Source organism: Pelodiscus sinensis, unplaced genomic scaffold, assembly GCF_049634645.1.
Source record: "Pelodiscus sinensis isolate JC-2024 unplaced genomic scaffold, ASM4963464v1 ctg75, whole genome shotgun sequence".
NCBI classification, from domain to species: Eukaryota; Metazoa; Chordata; order Testudines; family Trionychidae; genus Pelodiscus; species Pelodiscus sinensis.
The window spans coordinates 66,784-74,478 of record NW_027465860.1 but is presented as its reverse complement, the minus strand read 5'-3'; the positions used below and the strand labels follow the sequence as shown (position 1 = coordinate 74,478).

Sequence of the window (7,695 nt, the reverse complement as noted above, 5' to 3'; positions counted from 1 at the left end):
TGGCAGCGGGAGGGGGTGGCCGATGGTGGGAGGAGAAGCGATGCCGCGTCCTTGTGGACTGAAAAGCTAAGTTGTTTGTTTGTTTTTTCCCCTCTGCTGTGTTCGGTAGCGAGCGATAAGAAGTCAACCCTCCCGGTGTCCTCCCTTCTGGGGATGGAACGGAAAAGAGAACGGCGAGCTCGGGAGCTTGGTCGAAGCGAGGCGAGAACCGTCCTGCTGGGAGCGGAGCAGCCATCGCTGACCGGGAGATAAGTGTCGGGTCTGGAAATCTCTCAGCTTACGGCCCACTCGGGTCTAGGGAGGGAAGTCACGTTTGCTTAGACAGCGAGTCCGAGCGGAGGTTCTCGAGGTGCTTCCTTGGTAGCTCCCGTTTGTCAGGGGTGCTGGTTTCTCTGGAACACGGTGTCCTTCTCAGCAGACGCTTGGCTCGAGGAGGAAGACGCAAGGTGGTAAGGTTTCTGGCTGCCTCTCATGTGTTTCTCTCTTGTTGCTCTCTCGTATTGGCCAATACGTCCTGTCTGTCTGTTTCTGTCTGTGTCTTTGTCCTTGCTCTGCTTCTGCCGTGTCTTTGTACAGCACACTTGCAGGCATTCCAGGTGAGCATCTCCAAGGGTTAAGGGCTCAGGAGCCAACGGGAATTCAGCAGGTACGCAAGTCGCGCAAGGGAGAGCGGTGGTGCGTCATGGCTGAATGACTCGGTGTTCTTGTAGAGGACCCGATACATAGGCGAGAGGGGGGGGAAAGGGCTAAAGGATAGAATTCCCACAGCCACAGACTTTAGTGAGTGAGAGCTAACGCTGGGCTTTTTTGGCCACCCTTGCAGAGGAATCAGTGCGTGGCCGTGGGCGGAAAATAAATCGTCCGAGATGTACTTGAGCTGCCTGGACGTGATTCTCGGAACACGTGAAGGGTCCTCAGAGTAAGGCCTTCCCATGGCTCTGTGTGAGTAAGAGGTGCGTGCTTTGAAATCTTTAAGCATCCTGGCAGTATGTTTCTTCTGAGGCAGAGAGCGTCCTGCTGGGTCACGGAGCCTGGTGGCTTGGGGACTGGTGAAGGGGCATAGGCAGTTCAACAGAGCGTGGATAGATATTCAAGGCCTCCGTTCTCTCCGCGTTCCTGGACTGGCAGCGGGAGGGGGTGGCCGATGGTGGGAGGCAGCGGTGCGATGGTGGGAGGAGAAGCGATGCCGCGTCCTTGCGGACTGAAAAGCTAAGTTGTTTGTTTGTTTTTTCCCCTCTGCTGTGTTCGGTAGCGAGCGATAAGAAGTCAACCCTCCCGGTGTCCTCCCGTCTGGGGATGGAACGGAAATGAGAACAGCGAGCTCGGGAGCTTGGTCGAAGCGAGGCGAGAACCGTCCGGCTGGGGGAGCGGAGCAGCCATCGCTGACAGGGAGATAAGTGTCGGGTCTGGAAATCTCTCGGCTTACGACCCACTCGGGTCTAGGAAGGGAAGTCACATTTGCTTAGACAGCGAGTCCGAGCGGAGGTTCCCGAGGTGCTTACCTGGTAGTGGGAGAAACAGGGCTCCCGTTTGTCAGGGGTGCTGGTTTCTCTGGAACACGGTGTTCTTCTCAGCAGACGCTTGGCTCGAGGAGGAAGACGCAAGGTGGTAAGGTTTCTGACTGCCTCTTATGTGTTTCTCTCTTGTTGCTCTCTAGTATTGGCCAATACGTTCTGTCTGTCTGTTTCTGTCTGTGTCTTTGTCCTTGCTCTGCTTCTGCCGTGTCCTTGTACAGCACACTTGCAGGCATTCCAGGTGAGCATCTCCAAGGGTTAAGGGCTCAGGAGCCAATGGGAATGCTGCAGGTACGCCAGTTGCGCAAGGGAGAGCGGTGGTGCGTCATGGCTGACTGACTCAGTGTTCTTGTAGAGGAACCGATACATAGGCGAGAGGGGGAGAAAGGGCTAAAGGATAGAATTCCTACAGCCACAGACTTTAGTGAGTGAGAGCTAACGCTGGGCTTTTTTGGCCACCCTTGCAGAGGAATCAGTGCGTGGCCGTGGGCGGAGAATAAATCGTCCGAGATGTACTTGAGCTGCCTGGACGTGATTCTCGGAACACGTGAAGGGTCCTCAGCGTTCGGCCTTCCCATGGCTCTGCGTGAGTAAGAGGTGCGTGCTTTGAAATCTTCAAGCGTCCTGGCAGTATGTTTCTTCTGAGGCAGAGAGCTTCCTGCTGGGGCACGGAGCCTGGTGGCTTGGGGACTGGTGAAGGGGCAGTAGGCGGTTCAACAGTGCGTGGATAGATATTCAAGGCCTCCGTTCTCTCCGCGTTCCTGGAGTGGCAGCGGGAGGGGGTGGCCGATGGTGGGAGGAGAAGCGATGCCACGTCCTTGCGGACTGAAAAGCTAAGTTGTTTGTTTGTTTTTTCCCCTCTGCTGTGTTCTGTAGCGAGCGATAAGAAGTCAACCCTCCCGGTGTCCTCCCGTCTGGGGATGGAACGGAAAAGAGAACAGCGAGCTCGGGAGCTTGGTCGAAGCGAGGCGAGAACCGTCCGGCTGGGAGTGGAGCAGCCATCGCTGACCGGGAGATAAGTGTCGGCTCTGGAAATCTCTCGGCTTACGGCCCACTCGGGTCTAGGAAGGGAAGTCACGTTTGCTTAGACAGCGAGTCCGAGCGGAGGTTCCCGAGGTGCTTCCTTGGTAGCTCCCGTTTGTCAGGGCTTCCGTTTGTCACGGGTGCTGGTTTCTCTGGAACACGGTGTCCTTCTCAGCAGACGCTTGGCTCGAGGAGGAAGATGCAAGGTGGTAAGGTTTCTGGCTGCCTCTCATGTGTTTCTCTCTTGTTTCTCTCTCGTATTGGCCAACACGTCCTTTCTGTCTGTTTCTGTCTGTGTCTTTGTCCTTGCTCTGCTTCTGCCGTGTCCTTGTACAGCACACTTGCAGGCATTCCAGGGAGCATCTCCAAGGGTTAAGGGCTCAGGAGCCAACGGGAATTCTGCAGGTACGCCAGTCGCGCAAGGGAGAGCGGTGGTGCGTCATGGCTGACTGACTCAGTGTTCTTGTAGAGGACCCGATACATAGGCGAGAGGGGGGGAAAGGGCTAAAGGATAGAATTCCCACAGCCACAGACTTTAGTGAGTGAGAGCTAACGCTGGGCTTTTTCGGCCACCCTTGCAGAGGAATCAGTGAGGGGCCGTGGGCTGAGAAGATATCGTCCGAGATGGACTTGAGCTGCCTGGACGTGATTCTCGGAACACGTGAAGGGTCCTCAGCGTTCGGCCTTCCCATGGCTCTGTGTGAGTAAGAGGTGCGTGCTTTGAAATCTTCAAGCGTCCTGGCACTATGTTTCTTCTGAGGCAGAGAGCTTCCTGCTGGGTCACGGAGCCTGGTGGCTTGGGGACTGGTGAAGGGGCATAGGCGGTTCAACAGAGCGTGGATAGATATTCAAGGCCTCCGTTCTCTCCGCGTTCCTGGAGTGGCAGCGGGAGGGGGTGGCCGATGGTGGGAGGAGAAGCGATGCCGCGTCCTTGCGGACTGAAAAGCTAAGTTGTTTGTTTGTTTTTTCCCCTCTGCTGTGTTCGGTAGCGAGCGATAAGAAGTCAACCCTCCCGGTGTCCTCCCGTCTGGGGATGGAACGGAAAAGAGAACAGCGAGCTCGGGAGCTTGGTCGAAGCGAGGCGAGAACCGTCCAGCTGGGAGCAGAGCAGCCATCGCTGACTGGGAACTAAGTGTCGGGTCTGGAAATCTCTCGGCTTACGACCCACTCGGGTCTAGGAAGGGAAGTCACGTTTGCTTAGACAGCGAGTCCGAGCGGAGGTTCCCGAGGTGCTTCCTTGGTAGTGGGAGAAACAGGGCTCCCGTTTGTCAGGGGTGCTGGTTTCTCTGGAACACGGTGTCCTTTTCAGCAGACGCTTGGCTCGAGGAGGAAGACGCAAGGTGGTAAGGTTTCCGGCTGCCTCTCATGTGTTTCTCTCTTGTTGCTCTCTCGTATTGGCCAATACGTTCTGTCTGTCTGTTTCTGTATGTGTCTTTGTCCTTGCTGTCCTTCTGCCGTGTCCCTGTATAGCTCACGTGCAGGCATTCCAGGTGAGCATCTCCAAGGGTTAAGGGCTCAGGAGCCAACGGGAATTCTGCAGGTACGCCAGTCGCGCAAGGGAGAGCGGTGGTGCGTCATGGCTGACTGACTCAGTGTTCTTGTAGAGGACCCGATACATAGGCGAGAGGGGGGGAAAGGGCTAAAGGATAGAATTCCCACAGCCACAGACTTTAGTGAGTGAGAGCTAACGCTGGGCTTTTTCGGCCACCCTTGCAGAGGAATCAGTGAGGGGCCGTGGGCTGAGAAGATATCGTCCGAGATGGACTTGAGCTGCCTGGACGTGATTCTCGGAACACGTGAAGGGTCCTCAGCGTTCGGCCTTCCCATGGCTCTGTGTGAGTAAGAGGTGCGTGCTTTGAAATCTTCAAGCGTCCTGGCACTATGTTTCTTCTGAGGCAGAGAGCTTCCTGCTGGGTCACGGAGCCTGGTGGCTTGGGGACTGGTGAAGGGGCATAGGCGGTTCAACAGAGCGTGGATAGATATTCAAGGCCTCCGTTCTCTCCGCGTTCCTGGAGTGGCAGCGGGAGGGGGTGGCCGATGGTGGGAGGAGAAGCGATGCCGCGTCCTTGCGGACTGAAAAGCTAAGTTGTTTGTTTGTTTTTTCCCCTCTGCTGTGTTCGGTAGCGAGCGATAAGAAGTCAACCCTCCCGGTGTCCTCCCGTCTGGGGATGGAACGGAAAAGAGAACAGCGAGCTCGGGAGCTTGGTCGAAGCGAGGCGAGAACCGTCCAGCTGGGAGCGGAGCAGCCATCGCTGACTGGGAACTAAGTGTCGGGTCTGGAAATCTCTCGGCTTACGACCCACTCGGGTCTAGGAAGGGAAGTCACGTTTGCTTAGACAGCGAGTCCGAGCGGAGGTTCCCGAGGTGCTTCCTTGGTAGTGGGAGAAACAGGGCTCCCGTTTGTCAGGGGTGCTGGTTTCTCTGGAACACGGTGTCCTTTTCAGCAGACGCTTGGCTCGAGGAGGAAGACGCAAGGTGGTAAGGTTTCCGGCTGCCTCTCATGTGTTTCTCTCTTGTTGCTCTCTCGTATTGGCCAATACGTTCTGTCTGTCTGTTTCTGTATGTGTCTTTGTCCTTGCTGTCCTTCTGCCGTGTCCCTGTATAGCTCACGTGCAGGCATTCCAGGTGAGCATCTCCACGGGTTAAGGGCTCAGGAGCCAACGGGAATTCTGCAGGTTCGCAAGTCGCGCAAGGGAGAGCGGTGGTGCGTCATGGCTGACTGACTCAGTGTTCTTGTAGAGGAACCGATACATAGGCGAGAGGGGGGGAAAGGGCTAAAGGATAGAATTCCCACAGCCACAGACTTTAGTGAGTGAGAGCTAACGCTGGGCTTTTTTGGCCACCCTTGCAGAGGAATCAGTGCGTGGCCGTGGGCGGAGAATAAATCGTCCGAGATGGACTTGAGCTGCCTGGACGTGATTCTCGGAACACGTGAAGGGTCCTCAGCGTTCGGCCTTCCCATGGCTCTGTGTGAGTAAGAGGTGCGTGCTTTGAAATCTTCAAGCGTCCTGGCACTATGTTTCTTCTGAGGCAGAGAGCTTCCTGCTGGGTCACGGAGCCTGGTGGCTTGGGGACTGGTGAAGGGGCATAGGCGGTTCAACAGAGCGTGGATAGATATTCAAGGCCTCCGTTCTCTCCGCGTTCCTGGAGTGGCAGCGGGAGGGGGTGGCCGATGGTGGGAGGCTGCGGTGCGATGGTGGGAGAAGCGACGCCGCGTCCTTGCGGACTGAAACGCTAAGTTGTTTGGTTGGTTTTCCCCCCTCTGCTGTGTTCGGTAGCGAGCGATAAGAAGTCAACCCTCCCGGTGTCCTCCCGTCTGGGGACGGAACGGTAACGAGAACAGCGAGCTCGGGAGCTTGGTCAAAGCGAGGCTCGTTGAGCTGCTGGGGGGAGGGGGTCTCTGGCGCCGCTCTCGGGTGATGCTGCTGGGTAGAAGGGGTCTATCGCGTCGCTCTCAGGTTGTGCTGCTTGGGGGGTTCTCTGGCTCCTCTCTCAGGTAGTGCTGCTTGAGGGGAGTCTTTGGCGCCGCTCTTTGGTGAGGCTGCTGGGGCGGGACACTGGCGCCGCTCTCGGGTCGCAATACTGGGGGGGGGTCTCTGGTGCCAAATTCAGGTGACGCAGATGGGGGGCTCTCTGGCACCGCTCCTGGGTGACGCTGCTGGGGGGGGGGACTCTGGAGCTACTCTCTGGTGACGCTGCTGGGGGGGGGGGTCTCCAGCGGTGCTCTAGGGTCGCGCTGCTGGGGGGGTCTCTGGCGCCGCATTCGGGTGATGCTGAGCAGGGGTCTCTGGCATCACTTTCAGGTGATGCTGCTGGGGTGGGTCTCTGGCATCGCTCTCGGGTTGTGCTACTGGGGGGGGGCTCTGGCGCCAATCTCCTGGAACTGCTGGGGGTGAGGGTCTCCGCTACTGGGGGAGGGGGCTCTGGCTCCGCTCTCGGATGACGCTGCTGGGGGGTGTCTCTGGTGTCACACTCAGGTGGAGCTGCTCGGTGGATCTCTGACGCCTCTTTCAGGTGATGCTACTGTGGGGGGGTTTCTGGCGCTGCTCTTGGGTGACACTGCTGGGGGGGGGGATCTCTGGTTCCGCTCTCAGGTCGCGCTGTTGTGGACGGTCTCTGGTGCTGCTCTCCGGTTGCGCTGCTGGGGGGGTGGGTGTCTGGCGCTGGTCTTGGGTCACGCTGCTGAGGAGGGGTCTCTGGGTCAGCTCTTGGGTCGCGATGCTGGGGGGGGGTCTCTGGTGTCTCTCTCGGGTGGCGCTGCTGGGGGGGTCTCTGGTGCTGCTCTCGGTTTGCGCTGCTGGGGGGGTCTCTGGTGCTGCTCTCGGGTGGCGCTGGTGGGAGGGGGTCTCTGACGCTGCTCTCGGTTTGCGCTGCTGGGGGGGTCTCTGGCGCTGCTCTCGGGTGCCGCTGGTGGGGGGGGGTCTCTGACGCTGCTCTCGGTTTGCGCTGCTGGGGGGGTCTCTGGTGCTGCTCTCGGGTGGCGCTGTTGGGGGGGTCTCTGACGCTGCTCTCGGGTGGCACTGCTGGGGGGGTGGGTGTCTGGCGCTGGTCTTGGGTCACGCTGCTGAGGAGGGGTCTCTGGGTCCGCTCTTGGGTCGCGATGCTGGGGGGGGTCCTCTGGTGTCTCTCTCGGGTGGCGCTGCTGGGGGGGTCTCTGGCGCTGCTCTCGGGTGGCGCTGGTGGGGGGGGGTCTCTGACGCTGCTCTCGGGTGGCGCTGTTGGGGGGGGTCTCTGGCGCCGCTCTCGGGTTGCGCTGCTGGGGGGGGTCTCTGGCGCCGCTCTCGGGTTGCGCTGCTGGGGGGGTCTCTGGTGCTGCTCTCGGGTGGCCCTGTTGGGGGGGGGGTCTCTGACGCTGCTCTCGGTTTGCGCTGCTGGGGGGGTCTCTGGTGCCGCTCTCGGGTTGCACTGCTGGGGGGGGGGTCTCTGGTGCCGCTCTCGGGTGGCACTGTTGGGGGGGTCTCTGACGCTGCTCTCGGTTTGCGCTGCTGGGGGGGTCTCTGGTGCCGCTCTCGGGTTGCGCTGCTGGGGGGGTCTCTGGTGCCGCTCTCGGGTTGCGCTGCTGGGGGGGTCTCTGGTGCTGCTCTCGGGTGGCGCTGTTGGGGGGGGGTCTCTGACGCTGCTCTCGGGTTGCGCTGCTGGGGGGGGTCTCTGGTGCTGC

The 7,695-nt window shown here is 59.3% G+C and overlaps 1 long non-coding RNA gene across 1 annotated transcript; it reads left to right on the top strand.

Annotated features, from left to right (window-relative positions):
- Positions 1 to 5,006: 5,006 nt before the first annotated feature.
- On the top strand, positions 5,007 to 6,115 carry LOC142823993 (uncharacterized). The gene is made up of 3 exons (XR_012899050.1): positions 5,007 to 5,518; positions 5,816 to 5,953; positions 5,996 to 6,115. It is a non-coding gene; the product is annotated as an uncharacterized LOC142823993 (long non-coding RNA).
- The last annotated feature ends 1,580 nt before the right edge of the window (positions 6,116 to 7,695 follow it).